An 18,422-nucleotide genomic window follows, 5' to 3' on the forward strand; every position below is an offset into this window, starting at 1 on the left:
TTCTCTTTTTCATGAATAGTTAACATGTAAAAAATAAGATTATCCAGTCACATTCTATTTTAAAATTATTTTCCTATAACAAATGCAATCCCAATAATAAAATAAATGCTAAATTTTTCTGTTATTTGTGTATCCTATATTTAATTACCAAATATGATTGTATATTTGCCTTTGAATTTGTTCATAAACAGAAAAACAAGTCATCTCCAGAAGAAAAACAGAACTTCTTTTAATGTAGAATGAGTAATCATGTATTTCACCTTATTTTAGAATTTAGCTTTGTTTCAGCTAACAAGATGTTGTCAAGACACAATGAGAGGAATATCAAAGAGAAAAATTCTTAAATCTAATACCAATTAGAAACAACAAATCACACTGCCTTTTTCCTTTTTGTAGGATAGTTTGAGCAAGCACCTAGGATTGGGACTATCATGACATTCTCAAAATTAAAATAAGCAGAGTTCACAAAAGAGAAACTTTAGCCATACTTTTTTGAAAGTATAGGAAACTGATTAAGAATTTTTTTTTTTTTTTTTTGGTACCAGGGATTGAACCTGGGAGTACTTACACTCTGAGCCACATCCAGAGCCCTTTTTTTATATCTTATTTAGAGACAGGGACTTGCTGAGTTGCTTAGAACCTTGCTGAGGCTGGCTTTGAAATCACGATCCTCCTCCCTCAGCTTCCCAAGCTGATGGTATTTCAGGTGTGCACCACCATGCTCAGGAAGAAAATTGAGTTTTAACACTATTTTATTAGGGATAATATAAAGTCTGTCAAACAAATTTTATTTTTACTCCAACAGACATTCTCCATAATATAAAAAAGGTAAAATGTATTAAAATATGAATATTTGCAAAGTTGTATCCCTGCTAAAAACTAACAAGAGGACATTTCCTGCCTTCTGTTCCCTTTGGTTGTGCTGAATTTGCAGTGGGTTGAAGAAGTCAAGGAAAGTGGCTAGAGATGGCACACTTCATAGAGTTTGTAGGCTCAGCATGAATGCACATATCACACAGTGGCATCTGGGGAAGTAAAGCAGTGAGGGACCACCTTAATGAGGCTCTTCATACATTTTGACAGTCTCCAAGGGAAGAAGAAAGTTGTTTCATGAGATTTGGGACAAAACTTCTTATTTTTGGTGCACCACAGAAAATCTCTTTTCCACTTTCTTTAAAACAAGCTACCATAAAGATATGCAGTACTCCTGTAGTTGGGACTGGTTTATTTTCTTGTAGTGCAATACACAAACTGGAACATGGGTGACCAATATTTTACATAGGTCATCAATATGTATGTCTTTGCATGTAAAGTCCATTAAAAGAGTGACATTCTATTTATTTGAAGAAAAAAATCAGTTTAAAAATCAGCTTATCAAACTTCACACTCTTTCTGGGTTAGTGCCATGAACAGCTAAATATATTACTGAGTTCAAAAGACCAAGGCAAATTTGTGAATGAATTAATATTTATGGAATGGTAGTGACAAGAACCTCAGGTAACAGAGTGCCAGGTGGTTGTTTCTTAATCCTGATGTGCTCAACTCCACATGTGTTCCACCTTCACCTCTCCTTGTTTCAGCATTTTGGATAAACAAGGAGAGGCCCCAATTCTGGGAGGGTGATCTCATGGGATAAGAAAATTGAACTAAAAAATTTTTAGATTTTAACTGAGACTGCTGAGCTTCACCAGAAAAGTTATTATGATACTTTATGTTTGCATTAAATGGATTTTTTAAGAAAGTATCATTCTTATGCACACAAATGTGCACAGGGTAGGGAGGAGACATTTTATAGTTTCATACTTGATTCCATGTACTTTGTAAATTGTTTTAGTTAGAAGTAATCTAAAAGCTAATCCCCTGTCTTTTTAATTTAGGAGGAAATGATTCACCTAAAATCAGATAACAGTTACATACAGATGTAGTACCTGTATGCAGGCCTCTGCACACTTAATATAGGAGCTTTGTAGTAAACCAACTTGGCTATTTTTATAATCTGGGGTTTAATTCTTTTCAGAACTATTCATCTTCATTCTCACTCTAATATACATTGTTATCCAAAAAGTTGTTTAATGCAAAATTTCCTACTTGCAACAAGGAAAGGGTGCACTGGCACTTGGAATAAGCAAATCTGAGACACAGAGGGCACTGGGTATCTAAAGGGCAGGGCAAGAGGAGCAGAAGGTGTGCATTAATTTTTTTAAAAGGAAAAAAAGAGAGTTCATTACATATATAACCCAACTCTATCTTGCTTTAGAGTTTCTCAAGGGTCCTACATCACTAGTGGTAGAACAGATATCAGAATTATTTTCATTCAGGAGGAAGAGGAGGAAAAGAGAAAAATGACACAAAATAGGCTAAGAAGGGAAACCGGTTCTGTTCTTTCTTCATCATCAATAGAAAACATTATAGATTCTTTTTCTATACTCTTAAGAGGTTTAGACTAAAATATCAAGTTATTTTAATTTTAAATATGAAACAAGTGCTGAGGGAGATCCATAAGATATGATGGTTATAAGAAAACTTTTGTGGATTTTTGTGGCATTATGTAAAGAGTTGTATCGTTCATTCATGAGTTCATTCACAAGCAATTTGAGGAAGCTAAAAGGTAGGACTTTAAATTTGGAGAGTTAAAGTTTTCATCAAATCACAAACCTTCAACCTGCTCTGTTTAAGGGTATATGTTATGGGCGGGGGTGGGTGGATAAAGGAAATTTGTAAACTTCTGTTGAGTTGTCCAATGCAATGAAGTAAAGCCATCTAGGTTGGTTACAAAACCCAGTATCTCAAAAGAGACCTTGATTCTATCCATTCCCCTCCATTTTTTATTACAAATAGTCCCAGAAATATGTAGTTTGTCCATGTTGTGTTCATGATATACCCATTAACATTATATACAGTATTATGTGATTTACAGTAAGATATATTAATTAATTAAATGTCAATTTATGCTAAACATTACTATATTAAAGCACTAAACTATTCAGAGGTTGTTTTCCAAACCATAAATATCCACTCCTAAATTTCAAAAGTTAAATGTACTACTATTTCCCAGATCAAGAATTAATTTTTTTAAAAAAGGTGTATAAAATTGAGCTGGGGCTGGAGTGGCTCAGTGGTAGAGTACTCGCCTAGCACATGCAAGGTTCTGGATTTGATCCTCAGCATCACATAGAAACAAATAAAATAAAATAAAATAAAAGCATTGTGTCCAACTATAACTATAAAAGATATTTTAAAAATAAATAAGTAAATAAATAAAATTGAGCTGGATAAGTTCACCTGAGATGACTCTGCCAATGTAATAGTGAAGAGTTTTTTGCAAATGTAAAATGGTATCAAATGATTGTAGGATGAAAAGTAATTTTGATTACATGAAAAACAAGTTATCCAGTGATACAGATTAAAGTACTATCTGAGGCCTCCAGTGAGCTATTCATTCTTTCATAAGCAGAGACATAAGCAGCTGTTGGAAGGCTTGTATAAGACTGCTCTACTGTATGAAGAATAATGTGGTACCTGCAATAGTTCAGGTAGGAGACAATGGTGTATTTGACCACATTGGTAGCATTGGTTTTACAAATATATATATATATATATATATATATATATATTTGTAAAATATATAATATAATATATATAAAATATTATATATAATACATGCATATTTTATGTATTAGATTACACATAGTATATGTAGCAGTGGTTTTACAAATATATATATATCATGTATATTATATGAATTAGATTACACATAATATACATGTAAACCAAATAAATATATATATATATATATATATACATGTATGTGTACACACACACACACACACACACACACACACACACGATTATTATTGTGTTGCCATTTAACTAGAGGCAAACTCCAAAATAGAACAAAAAAGAAAGACAAAAACAAAGTGAAGAGTTAGAGACAGGCTTACAGATAAAGATCAACAAAAACCTGGAACACAAATTTGGGTGAAATAATAGTGACGAATAGTTCTGAAAGATGTTGGGGATCATTTTTTAAATGAGATGATTTTATGACAGTCTACATATGCTAAGATGCTAAGATATTTGGATTAGTGTACTGTTAAGTTTCTCCTCACTATCTACCAGTGAGAAATGTTAAGCTTTCTCCAAAATATGTCTGCCATTGATTTCTTTTTCTTCTCCTCAAAATACACTTTAAGAAAGTTTGGGTTTTCTTAAGGTTTAAATAAAGTTGCAAAATCATGGCTACGGTTGTATATATGTACCAAAATGATAGAAAATAAGAATGAGGCAGAATGCATTTTCGCAGAATATGTTATCAGATAACACAGAAGTTAAGAAAGAAAAAAATGTATACCAAAAAAACTTGAAGTTCTTTTCTAGTAGCATCCTTTGTTTTGGGAATTCAAAGTTAATTTCTTCAACCTGTTGAAAAAAAACCTGTGACATGCTAATGGTATCATCTTTTAGACTTACATTAGAAAAATCTTCAAAAGAAACTGCTAAAAACTTAAATAAATTTTAAATCAACATTATCTTCCATGAAATATATTTTAAGTCTACCAAGACAGAAATTGAAGGAAATTGAGAAACATTAATAAACTAAAAACGCTGAGAGCTTTTAAACCCCTGGGAATTCATTTGCTTCACAGTAATGTGCTTTTTCAACATTAAATTTTATTCACTCTTACTAATGAAAATAATTTGCCACAGTAGAAAAGAATGAAGACATCAGTGTCCTATGACATATTTATCAATAGAAGGCTAAGGTATGTTCTAGATATCCTTGGTGGATAGTAGGAAGAACAAAGAGTACAACTGAGTAGAAAGCTGAAAGCAAGCTATAGCTGAGTACACACATTTCAGATGTCAAGGAATTCAAAAGGTTTAACCAGGGATTCCACAGTTGATTGATGAAGGAAAAAGTGTTTAAATAAAAATTTATTCAAAATTTAAATAAACCTAATTTTTTTTAGTTTAAGTTGTATGTGGAACGTTGGAAAATTTAACAAATATAACACGATTTACAAGGAGTAAACAAAAGTTCACCATTACAAAATGAAAAAGTAAAAGTGAATCATAAGCTACAAATCACCTAAACACAATATTGTTTTAAAAATGAAATAAGCATGATGCCAGTATACCTCATTTCAAATACAAATATATTCTGTTAAGTTGCCTCTAGGCAAATATCTGTATGAATAAACACAATACAAGATCACTCCAACTATAAAACTAAAATTATACTTCTAAGATTCAATAGGCAAATACTTAATAATACTTCATTTGAAGAAACAGCAAATTACTAAAGCAACTATCTAAAGAAAAAAACAATAGTTTTAATGAATACTTCTACTGCAAACACCTCACCACATACATATATATTGACTTTTTTTGTTTGAATATTACCATTGTTACACATAATACAACATAATTCTCTAAAACCCTCTCTATGGCATCTTTTTAATATTAGCCTCTTAGTCATAATATTTTTTTCACATTTAACCAAAGCTGATTATTTTTGTTTGTTTGTTTTGTCTGGAAAATTTGGATCAAAGAAGGAATAAACATAAGGGGCAGAGCAGAGTATATACAAAAATATCACATAATAATAAGACAAGTATATACACAAGTAGAAGTACCTATGAATTTTATCAAGAAAGAATATCTACCAGGAAAGAATTTCCACAGGAAAGACTATGCTATGAGTATTTATATAATTCAATAATAATGAATGTTCACATAACCAATGTTTGGTTAAAAAAAAAAAAAGTAAGAGCACTTTTAGATACCCCTTCTCTCTATGTTTAAAATGTAAGAGAAAACAAAACAAAAAATATTTGTGGGACCCATTTCAAAGTTCTGAAAAACAAATGAAGAAGCTAAAAGTTTGGAAGGAAATCATAAGAAAACAATGAAAATGACCTGATAGGCCTCATGAAGGGGGAAAAAATGCCCAAATAACTTATATTATTTTGCTTGATAAAGACTATATAAGTGATAGAACATTTGTCCAAGTATATTAAGAGAAAAATACTAAGACCTAAAAATTTTTTATTGCATTCAAAGAATGAAGAGATCCAGACAAAACCATGTAAAATTCAAATTAGGCATTATACTACCTGCCAACCATAAACATTAGGATATGTTTTTTAAAAGTTTCAAGCACCTGAATTACCATTACAGAAGTTTTAAGAATACAAGCAGGTCTTTCTGGGTTGGATTTGCTCCAATTTGTTGGAACTATGAATTAAAGGCCACATCAATAAAACTTCTTCAAAAACTTACACAAATATTAAGATCTCATTGAAACTAATAAAAGAAACAGACTTTCATTTATCAAGGAGCAATATTAATTTGGGCACTGCTTAGGACATTTTGGGTCCCTTCACTTATTGATAAAAGTACTACTATTTATCAGAAAGCTTTAAAAATAGTTTGAGTATGCCAAAAATGAATATTCAGTAATTGTGATGGAAGTGATTCCATTTCTGAATTCAACTAGGATTTCCAATTTTGTCTACTAACAATCATGTCAAGAAAACTTCTTTCTGAAGTGTGTCCTGAATCACATTCTTTTCTTACAATCAATGACCTCTTTCTGATTTAATTCAGAAAGGCAGAAAATATATAATCACACCCATCATTCTGTTTTTTATCAATATTATAACTAATAGCAGATTTAACATGAGATTATTATCACAAAAATAGAATAAGAGTGATGAGGCAGAGCCAACTATAAATCCTTTTAAAAATCACAAATAATACCCTTTTTATGTAAGTGTATTCTGTATCCCTCATATCTTCTCTTGAAATAAAAATAGTTGCTAGATTTGTTTGACTACATTCATTACAGTGTTATCACCCTATAAATCTCTATCAAACCAGGTGTTATTTTCACTATTTAAATATGCTTTTCATAAAGCATAATATAAGCATACCTTTACACTAATAGGTATGTTGTTTTGTACTTTTGGTAGCTTGCTCCTACAAAGGGAATATTACTTCTCATAACAGGTTATCTGTATAGATAAAAATGTATGTTTCTTCCCTATTTAAGGTTCCTAGAAAATTACAAATTTTTAAGCAAAACAATTACAGCATCATCAGTGCAGGGAAAGAGAACTCCAATGACAGTTTACTCAGACAAAACTAGTTTACAAATTTATTCATATCATAATGTAATTAAAGGCCTCTTTCCACTCCAGAATATGAATTCTATGAAATTGATATACCAAAGCATAATTTGGGCCATTTTGGAAAAAAAAAAACATTTACAAAGGAGTTCATAACTGTTATCTGTATATTTTCTCCTTTAATTGCTCCATTTGTTATAATACACACTAAAGTGGAATGGTAACATTTTAATCAGCTACATATAAAAACTAAAGTATTTAATGTATTCATATTTAAATTGAATGTTAAAAATGATTTCCTGAAAAACCCTTTTATTGTGTGTGCTCAAAAGTGAACTTTAAGCTGATCTTATATTGAGTGCGCTCTTTTCTCCCACAACCTAGAGAGAGGAATCATCAGGTTTCTAGCAAAACTACGAAACTTAATTGCAAGTAAACATTTCTTTTATTTAAGAAAACAGTGAAATGTTGGGTTTCTTAAGGAAGTATTGAGCAGACCAAACCACTGAATATGGGTCAACTTAAGTGATGGATGGATGGATGGATGGATGGATGGATGGAAGGAAGGAAGGAAAGAAGGAAGGAAGGAAGGAAAAGGGGTTTTAAAAAGCTCTAAAGCATATATGAAATCTTATGGCCCTAATGATCACAGTGTATATAACCTTATATTCACTGTAGGAATGTACATGCAAATAAATCAAAATTGTAAATTGTGTTTAACTGTATTAAACAAACACTACATTTAAAAATTCCAGTACACTGAGAATATACTTATCCATAACTCATAGTGACAGAAAAGATAAACAGGGCCTTTGACAACATAAAACGTTTGCTGAGGTATGGCACAATGCAAACTTGAAGATGAAAATATCTCAAAGCTCATCTTCAATTCAATTTGACCTCTGACACAGATTTGCTATTAAATACACCCCTCCCTGTCTCCACTGCTGCCTAGCCAAACTATCTGAGTTAGGAGACAGTGCAAAGATGTGCCTTCGAGGCAAACTTTTGTTTTCTAGAGTAAATCTCCCCCAAATACTTCCAGTTGGAAAACGTCCACTTCAGCTACTTGACACCAGGGCGTCACTTTTTCCCTTGGGCTTACCTGCTACTATGTAACTATCCTTCCAAGTAGACTGTGGGCATGTTGGGAGGTAGATCTTTTCAGCACTTCTGAATCCATGATGACTGCAAATATCACACCTTACACACTCCCACAGGTCTTTCACACTCTTCTCCTTCCCGCCCCTTCTGAAACTCACCCAGGCCACTTGGTGCTCTTCATGTCGCCAATGCCTGCCCACCTGGAAGCAACCAGTATTAAGTACTCTTGGAATAATCCTCAAGATCAAGCAACTGCCTGGATTTCAACATGTGGTGAAAGAAAACGTGTGTGGGGGTAGGCATATGAGCGTTACAGATAGCAGCTGTCCATTAAGTGGTTTAAATCTGTTGGTTAAAAAGCTGAGTAAACAAATACACAGATGGGTCTAGTTCCTTGGGGATTCAGGATTCTGAGGAGCCTCCCAAGGTGGCCAGTTCGGCCTCTCTTGATTCAAAACGCCCTTCGGTTCCTCTTTCAAAAGCCCCAGACGTACACATCGCCTTTCTCTTCCTGTTCCTTGTAATCAAAGTGTCACCCTACGCTCCAGGTGCCCTTAGAGACTTACCTAAGAAAGCTCAGAGTCAGAACAGTAAGACAACTTTTCATCCGTGCGCTAGAGGCCCGAACACCTACTGCAGGGGAGAGCCCACATCGAGGTGAGGGGTCGGGGAAGGCTGGCCTCTGGGATGGGGAGAGACGCACCCGCGGCGCGCACGGCCAGAGAGGGTCTGGCCCGCACCGCTGCCGCACGTGCGCCGCCGCCGGAGCGCGAAGGATCTTAAGAGACCCTGGCTTTGCCCCCGCGGGCCTCCGCGGACCTACAGGTAAAAGCCTAGGGAGACACTCTCCCTTTTTCCGAAAGGTGTCTGTGCCCCTCCCACATTCCCTCCCTAAATACCCTAAAGCAGGATTTCACTCCAAACCCACCCAGAGTGAAGAGTCCGGTCCTAGGCGGAATAAAAGTAAAAACCAGGACAGATCCCTGGGGGAAGCAAGCAGTGCTAGAGCATGGACCTGGGTAAGAGCTCGATCAGGGGCAGCAATTGAGATGTAAGGTTGTCCTGAAGAGTCACTAGGGGCCAGGAGTTTCTTGACAGGAGAAACAGGAGTGCCCCTTGTCCTCTCTAGTTCCTAGAGAAGTACTTTTGAAATGAACGCCTAAGTACCTAACTTAGGGAGGAGAAGCATGCACTTGCCCAATTGAGTAAATAAAGGTCAGCAGTTGGATCAATATAGTGTGCGCTTCTAAACCGCCAGATGTTTTTACTGTTGTTTCTGGGGGCGGAGGGAAGAAGAGGAAAAGACAACAAACAATACTAATAATAAAAAAGAGTAAACAAACACACATCTGGTGTTTCGACACACATTTTCCCCCAGCCGCGGTCTCTCTGGACCATGCAACATTTTGCTTATTCAAAATTAAAAATCCTGACCCAACAGCGAATCTCCCTTTTCTCGACTCACCCTTCCCCCATACAAAGCAAAATGCAAAAAGAACAACAAGTGGTGATGTTGGGTCCCGAACGTGACCCCAACGCTGAGCCGAAATTTGACACATGTCACACTCGCCCCGCGGCGCGGAGCACTGGCGCTGGGGCGAAACTTTGCGGCGGCGGTGAGAGGAGCGCGAATAAAGTCGCTGCCCGGGCCGGCGTGGAGGTGGCTGGGACAGGGTGGGGTGCGGAGGTGCAGCGCGCCAGAGTGAGGGCGAAGAAACTTACCGCGACTGAGGACGCGGTGGGCAGCGTCCCAGAAGGTGGCACCCGCGGCTCCCAGGCAGAAGCCCCCAAACAACACACCCACGCGCGAGTCCCGGCAGCTGCTGCCGCGAGTGGGGGGCGCGCCCGGGGGTGGGGGCCGGAGAGAGCCACAGCCGGCGGACGCGGCCGCCGCATAAATAACCAGAGCGGGCTTTCGCGGGCGGGCTGCGGGTGGCTTGGGGCTCGAGCCGGGGCGAAGCAGCGGCCGCGGAGCTGCACGCGCCGGCGTGTCTCGCGCTTTCTCGGAGGCTCGCGCTGTCTCGCGCTGCCGCTCCCCCCACCCGGATCTGCGTGCGTGTGTATGTGTGTGTGTGTGTGTGTGTGTGTGTGTGTGTATGTGTGTGGGTCTGTGTGTGTATGTGTGCGCTAGCGGGCGCGCGCACCCGGGCGCGCGCGCGTGTTGTTGGCAATGCAAACTGTACACACACTGCGCGCGGGGCCGCCTCTCTTCCAAGGGGCGGGGTGGGGGAAGGGACGCCTCAGAGGATTCTGAAGTACTGCTGGGCCACTTGTTTGTTTTGTCTTACTTTGCGCTGTTATTGTTGTCGTTGTTGTTGATCCAAAAAGTGGTTTGGAACCAGCCGGTTAAGCTGCCTGTCTCCCCACTCCAGCTATCCCCCACTGTCCCCCAACTTCATGGGAGGGGGAAATGCGGGGCAGAATATTGTTCGGATTGGCAGTGGAGCCTCCAGACTGACGTCAGGTCCACCTGCTATGTAAACAACTCGCTGGAGAACTTGTTTGTTCTGCGCCTGATCTTCCCCCACCCCCATCCTTCTCTCCACCTCCCGCTCCGCCTCCTCCCGCTCGCCCCAGACGGCGAGTCAGGGAAGGGGGTGGGGAGGGAGGCGAGAACAAAACCGTATGCTGTATTGGCAAAGCCGAGTTGTGTCTGCTGCTTCTTGGCAGTCCCCAAAGTACGTCCTCTCAGCAGACGGAGCTGCTGGCAAATGAAACAGGGGATTCCACGTGAAGTGCAGAAAGCCTCGAAGGGATCCAAAGCCCTTGGTGGCAGGTAGTTAAAGTACAAGGGAGTCAGAAAGGGAGACCCCAGCGTGCGTTAAAACGCTGATTGGCCTTTCTTTTCATGGTGTGCGCCTCTACGGCCCTGGGCGGAGAAAGGCCGAGTGTCTTTCTCACTCTTCATTGTCGTGGCTCCTGTCTCACTTGGGCCCAGGAGTTCTTGGGCTTCCTGGTGATCGCGCAGCCCAGGTCACCGAGGCGGGGCTTGGAAGAACGGGGGCCACGGAGCTGGGAATTTTAGGGTCTGAGGCTTTCCTGACGACCCTAACAGTTACTGGGGGAAGCAAAAGTAACAAGAATGAAAGGAGAGAAGAAATTGCCAGAGCCTGCTTCACACGCCCTTCAAAGCCGAAGCGCCGGTGTGCGGGATGCTCTGGCCTTGTCTCCAGCACCTGGTCCCTGATCTATCCGCAGGGCGTGAAGCGGCTTGCTGGCCCGCGCAGGACCGAGGGGAATGACAGGGGAAAGGCCGAAGGCAAGACAGCCCGTTTGGGACGCAAGACCAGAATTTGGGCAGGGGTTCCTCCGGAGCCCCTTCCTAGCCCAAGCGCCGGGTGGGCGGTCACTCCCTACCATCTCCCACCAGCCCCTCCTCAGGCTCCCTGCCTGTGGACCCTCCGCCCGCTGCGTTTTCTGTGCGCTCGCTGCCTGAGCCTGTGCTCTGCTCACAAGTCAATCGCAAAGCGTGGCTTTCCGAAAGGCGCTGAAACTTTTTCTACAAATAGCTGCAGCCAAGAGGCCGCAGTGAACCGAGCTTGGCCCGGGACTTCTTCCCGACCCTCCTCCCCGGAGAAAAAAACGGCTAACTTTAACATCTCGGTGGCAGAAGAGTGGGTGGTGGTGACTGGGAAGATGAGTGAGCAGCACCAACTTGCCTTCAGACTCTTCCCTTTTCTCAAAGAGCAGCACGCCCTTTTCTCTAAAGGGCAGACGCGAGCTCACACACACACTTGGCACCAACTCTCCCCTTCAGAACCCGCAATTCTCCCGGGGAGGAAGCAGCCCTGGCACCCACATTTGTAAACATGCCGTCAGGTTTTTCTAGTGAAACCAATTAAGTCAATAAGCCACGGGGCTGGTTTTAGAAGGGCGGCCCCAGCCAGGAGTACAAGGACCTAGGTAGACTAGGAGCTGAATCGCTGTGCTGTTAGCTTTTAAACTCCAGGCAGTCGTTAAGTTGCTCTGCTTATGGATTGTGTTCTCACTCTTTTCCAAATGGTCTTTGCTAAATGCCGGCTGAACTGTGGACAGATGATCGGAATCTTTTTTAAAAGATGGGAACGCAGAGAGGAGGAGGGAGCAGTCATTAATATTAGAAAACGCCAGACCCAAATGGCCCTACCTGGCCCTTATGAAAGGTGGGGATTATGTTATGTTAAGTAATCTGCGTTTATGCTTCGCTAACAAACCCAAATTAAAACGGACTCTCTGAATTAACCTGCAACTCTTTGGGAAAAGTGGAAGGGCAAACGGTCGAAATCCTTAGAAAGCCTAGAACGTCCCTTTCCAAGGGATTTGTGAATAAAGGTAATAGAACAGTCCAGAGGTCTACAGCGTCTCACTTCTTTTTCTTCTTCCTCCCTTGTATACTTCAACCCCACTTACTTCCCCTTCTCTCCAGGTGTCCTGAGGAAGTGAGCTGGAAACATGGATTACAAAGGAGTCTGGGCCACTGGAAGATAATAAGTTCAAGTTCCTAGAGAGGAGAAGGAGGGTTACTTTCTCAAGCCTTGGAGAGGAACGGGTTTAGTTAGCCTTTCACTTTTTTCCCCCCCTTTTGTACACAAAGACACGTTTTGGTGAAATTCGCAGCCTCTGAATCTTCTTTCCTACAAGTACAAATAGCCAAGCGTCTAGAGGTGCAAAAGGCTATCTCAGTCGGAGGAACTCATCTTCATAAACTGGCTGCACACCCTCCCCAGGCGTCTTTGTAAGACAGACTGTACCCCCAACCCGCCTTGTGCCCCTGTTTATCTTCACCCCTTTATCTCTTCCTTGCCTGCTGCGGTTCCCCTGACCACCAACCCTTCCCGACGGGAAGACGCCCTGGGAGTAGAGAAAGCAGGTCCTGCCAGGAACCGCTGCCCTTGCTGGACCCCTCTGCCACAGCCAATGGGCTGGGCTCGGGTTCGAGAGGTGAAAGTTCAGGCCCAGGGCTCGCCGTTCGCTCCCCTTCTCCTGTCGCCTCCCTCCCAGCCCCCGCTTCTGGCCACACTGCAGACATAGCCAGCTACCAGGGGCTGCCACGGTGGCACGTAGTTTGTTGATGGGTGGTCATAAAATATATTTATTTGCAATTCCTTGAACTCGCCCACCACCCCCGCCCCAGCATGGCCCGGAACACTGCAGGCTTTGTTCGCCTCGGCTGCTGCTGGAGCCGGCCGGGGTTTAGCGCTCTGTGCTAACAGACTCCAAAAAAGTTCAAGTATAATAATAGGAAAACCGGGTTTCCGCAGCGGAGGAAAACGCTGAAAGGGCAAACAGCGAACGAATAGTTTTCTTTTGCACAAGTCACTGGTCAGCTCACTGGATCACGCCAGCCTTTAAACGAAACACTGCTTATCCGAGAGAGACAGAAAGCCAAATTCTGTCCCTGAAGTCACCGCACAGCTCGTAGCCACAGCTCAGGTCTGCTTTGGAGCACGTGGGTCTGCAAAAGTCATTTAAAGAGGTTCCAGGGAAAAGTTAAACTGGGTTACTGGGTGAGTGAGGAGTTTCACTAAGTGGACCTCGAGGCTCGCTCAGGAAAATTTATTTGATTTCCATTTTATTTTACGATGAAACCGCAAATCAACAAAATCCGAAGCACTGCTCTTTTGCGGTCCCAAAGAAAGATAAATTCGTTTGAAATGGTATCTGCCAGCGTATCTTGTGCGAAATAAACCACACCAAAAGAGACTAACTAAAGCTATTTTGAAGAAAAGCGACGTACGCAGATGACACACTAGAAATGTTTAATGTTAATAATGCTCTGAATTAGCCGCTTGGATTTTTAGTTAATTGTTATAAAAATATAGTTATTCACATACTTAAATCTGTTTTTTCCAGAACTTTGAATCTAACAACAACTACATTTTTCTTTTAAAGCCATCTTAAGGGTATTTGTGACTTACGCCTAAATTTTAACTCACCTTGTCTGGAGGATCACAATTTTAAAAAGGATTTTTTCCCTGCTAAAGATACCACCTCAAAGTTATATTACTAAAAATAGTCTGTAAGAAAAAATCTTTAAGTGTAAGGCAAAATATTTTTTCTTCCACACAGAAAGAGGCACGTACCAGGTTCCAATTTTTCACTTCAACTGCAGTTTTCTGAAGACGAGTAAATAAACAGACTCCTTTAACGCAATCCATCCCCACTCTCCTCCCAGATACATTTAGGAAAAATAGAAAATTCTAGTTTCACCGAAGTCAAAACAAGGGTAATATGTGTTACAATGTCAAAGTGGATGTAGATGTTGTGAAATTGGTGGAGTTACACCACCATCTGTCGTTAACCTTCGGGACTACAAAATTTGGGACCTATAATAAATCTTAATGAGCTTTCCCAACTTTTTTTTTCTCTTTTTTTAAATCACAGACTATACTTCTCATAGTGTTTTTATGACCTGTGGTCTGAATTTACGTGGATCCTGAAGAAACAAATGTTTGTTTATAAGCCCTCTACTTCTACCAGGATTCTCTACTTTTCAGAAATAAATACCCCACATCTGCCAGCCTGCAGATAAAGCCTTTCCAAATCAGTTTTAGGTCTGCAGATTTCCATCGCCCCCAGCTTCTACCCTGGCATCTACTAAGCTGTTGATATGAACCATGGAGACTCAACTTCAGGGGCCAGCAGTGTTTTGCAGTGAAAAATGATGCCCAGTTCTCCCTTAAATAAATACAACCTAATTTTTTGTTAATATAGCTAATCTTAAAACATGTAACTACAACATGTCTCTGCTAAGAAGTTGGATGCAAGTGTCAAAAAAAATGATTGGAAGATAGTTAATATTAGATTCTAGTTTTGATTGATCCTGTTGGAAAGACAAAGATGGGTTGCTCTGGGATAGAATCTTCCAGGCAAAATAGAGTCTATACAAAAGAAGACTTTATCCAAATGAATACAGCAAAAGGACAATTACTGAATAAAGATTTCCAATACCGAATCAAAAGCCTCCATCATGAATTCAACACTACATCTTTTTTACACAACACTCCAAAGGTATAATATATATATTGTATCTATATTTTAAGTGTTTCAGAATATCTTACTGTATAACATTGCACCCTTTTCTGTTTTAATAAATTGGTTATCAAGTCTATATTTTCCAAAAAAATAAATAAAAATGAATTAAACCAAAATGCAATGGCTTGCATATATTCATACTAGAATAAGTTGAAATATACAAAATTGTCTATATTTGAACTACACAGATGACAATTTCATAGCATTTAAGTTAATAGAATCCAGATCCTTCTGAGACATAGTCTAAGACTAAGCCTACTTAAATTGGCCAATCCCTGATATTTACTTCCTGCCACGTTGATTCAAATATGTAGAGCTGCCTGACATAAGAGCCCTTTGCCTGTTGATGTTTCTAACATTAAATTAGTCTTAGAATTGGTATGTCTCAGAATTAGTATGAAATTTTAGAACTAAAGGAAACTTTAAGATAGTCTAGTCCAGTCCACTCTGCACATTTTAAAAATCATAAAGGAAAAACCAGACATGAAAGCAAAGTCCCATAGCCAGTTGGTAAAACTTCAATTATTATTGAACTGCTTAATATTTCTAAACATATAATCACCCCCTTTTTTTCTTATTCCAGAAAAAATGGTATTTTATCCACATTTCCCCTGGTCTCTACATTTTCTTCACATCCATCAAAAATACTATGGTTCAGTGATAGCAAAGCCTATCATATTTCATTACAATACTGAAGATGGTTAACTGTCATGTCCTGTCCACCATAGTACATGGGATGGGGAGAGTCTGATGACTTGCTTCTTCAAAAGTCAATTAGTGGACTGGCTTAGTGGTGCATCCCTCATATACCATGTTTTAGCATGTTTGAGGCACTGGGTTCAATCTTCAGTAGTACCACATAAAAATAAATAAATGAAATTAAGGTATTGTATCCATCTACAACCAAAAGAATTCTTTTTTTTTTTAAAAGTCACTTAGCTACAAATTTTTATTTTCAATCATGTAAAGCGTGCATCACTGTTGATTGCCTGTGCTCATCATAGAAAAACTGATGGCAAGAGGTGCTAAAACAAGCCATAGTTTATGATATTTTTCAGGGTTAATTATCTCAGGGACTCATGGGAGGAGAAACCAGCAACTTGCCTTTACTACACTTTAAAGAGATGAAAGCATTATAAGGCTGTGGGGCAAAACAGCACTATTTTTTTAAGCCACGAGTGAAAAATAACTACATCAAGGTTCCATATCAGTATAGATTTTTATTTTGAATACTATATGACATCTATAACCAGTGTAGCATGCTCCCAAAATATACTAAAGTGGTTAGTTGTAAAAGAAAAAAAAAAGCTACATAGAATGTCAGTTATTGGCCCACTTCTCCTTCCCTTATGCTCCTCCTCATTCTTATTCTCCTTTGTATTTCCTTCTCCTCTATTTCACCTCCTTTTTTTCCCTCTCTCTGCCATGATTTTTGTTTCACTACTTTCACAATGACAACTTCTAAAATTTCCTACAGATATTTCTTACCCAAACACCAAATCTGTCTATTCAATTGTTTGTTAATAGCACCATCAGAATTATGTAGACATACCAGGTTCCCCACTTTTTTTCTTCATCAGCTATATTTTAACTTCACCTTATTCATCGTCAATGATAACTTAATCCACTGAATCCTTAAAGCCAAAAAGATCTAAGTCACTCCCTCCATCTTCTCATATCCAAACAGATTAGGCTTTGTGTATTTTTACTTATTGAGTCTTCCATTGCCCTCTTCCATCTATCCCCAGAGTTGCTGCTGTGCTTTCATCCTTCACAATTTCTTACTCAATCATTCTTGATAACTTTCCAGTCACCTTTTCTATATTCATATCTCTTGTTTCCAGTGTATCCCCTTTATTACTATCTAAAACACATGGGATCTAGAATCTGGCAAAGGTCCACTACAGCCGGTGAGATAAAAGGTTAAGTGTTTTGCTTGCCACAACAAATATGCATAGCAAGTAGATGTTTAAAATTCTTTTTTTTAAATGAATGAATGAAAATTGTACCCCCCAAATATACTTTAAATGTTCAGTACATACTGTCAGAACATTAGCTGTATTCTAGCTGTATATCATTTTCAGAAAATTTGTAAGTCTGCTTTGCTACCCAAATGTCTGGCTAAAACAGTTGCAACTGAAGATTTTCATTATTTTTTATATTAGAAAACTTAGCAGATATGTATAAAGATATATTAAATCTGGCACTCAAATTCCCAACTATATCATTTAATGGCTCAACAAATATTTATATACTAAGCACTGTGGTTTGTTTTCTGAGAATCAATCTGAGAATTAAAGATACGTAAGATTAGATCCCTGACCAGACTTACATTCTAGTAAATGAGATATATAAGTGGGTTATTTCAGTCTAACATGAATTTCAGGAAAACATAACATAGAGATAGTTCTAGTATGGAACTAGAGAAAATATTTTTGAAGGCTTCAATTAGAAAGTGACCCAGCTCTATTTTTCTGTTTCTTTTAGTTCATCGCTTAGAAAATAAAGGTAAGAATACACCTTTTGATAAAAATATGTAATTCACCAAATAGCAGCCTTAGAAAACATATCATCTTTTGACAAAGTCACAAATTTGTGATTTAAAAAAGATGGTTATATCAAAGAAAATAGTGGGTTTAACAGTGAAGAGGCACTAGATCAGTTCCTTGAATTATTTCATGTTACTCTTACTCATGGAATACATTTTTATCAAAAGATTATTCCTAATTTGTCATAATTTCACCACAGGAAATTAATTTTAAAACAGGAAATGAAAATAAAGTAAAAGCAAAAGAACTGAAAAGAAAAAAAGACAAGAACTTATAACTGTTCTGAATTTAAGAAGGGATTTGCATGTTTTCTTCTCCCAGTATCTTCTCTCTCAAGCCAGAAAAGACAAGATGGTCTCCTGGAGACTGTCATAGGAAATTACCTTCCCGTCTCTCTTCTCCCACTAACCACCTTGTTCTTTTGTCCCATTAAGGTACGTTCTGGTTTTCTTCCTCTCTTTTCTCCCAGGCCCTTAGTAAATCAGTAAATTAATCTTTCTATCCCCTCCTGCCCCGTCCCCCACAGCTCAGTTGTATATTCTCTTCCCTCTAAATTCCTTCCACTTCTCACTAATTCTATTTCTTCTCTTTCTTCTTTTCCAGATTCACACAAACTCAAAATTAT

The 18,422-nt window shown here is 39.1% G+C and overlaps 1 protein-coding gene across 7 annotated transcripts in view; it reads right to left on the reverse strand.

Annotated features, from left to right (window-relative positions):
- Positions 1-10,397, reverse strand: part of Foxp2 (forkhead box P2) — a 542,292-nt gene extending 531,895 nt beyond the window's left edge. For 5 of the 7 annotated variants that reach the window (XM_078040333.1, XM_040291576.2, XM_040291575.2 and 2 more), the window contains exon 1: positions 9,957-10,397. The gene's annotated coding sequence lies outside the window, so the exon portion shown is untranslated. The remainder of the gene's footprint in view (positions 1-9,956) is intronic. The other 2 variants (XM_040291579.2, XM_078040334.1) reach the window with 1 other exon arrangement.
- Positions 10,398-18,422: the final 8,025 nt, after the last annotated feature.

The sequence above is a fragment of the Ictidomys tridecemlineatus genome, chromosome 2, assembly GCF_052094955.1.
Source record: "Ictidomys tridecemlineatus isolate mIctTri1 chromosome 2, mIctTri1.hap1, whole genome shotgun sequence".
Classification (NCBI taxonomy): Eukaryota; Metazoa; Chordata; class Mammalia; order Rodentia; family Sciuridae; genus Ictidomys; species Ictidomys tridecemlineatus.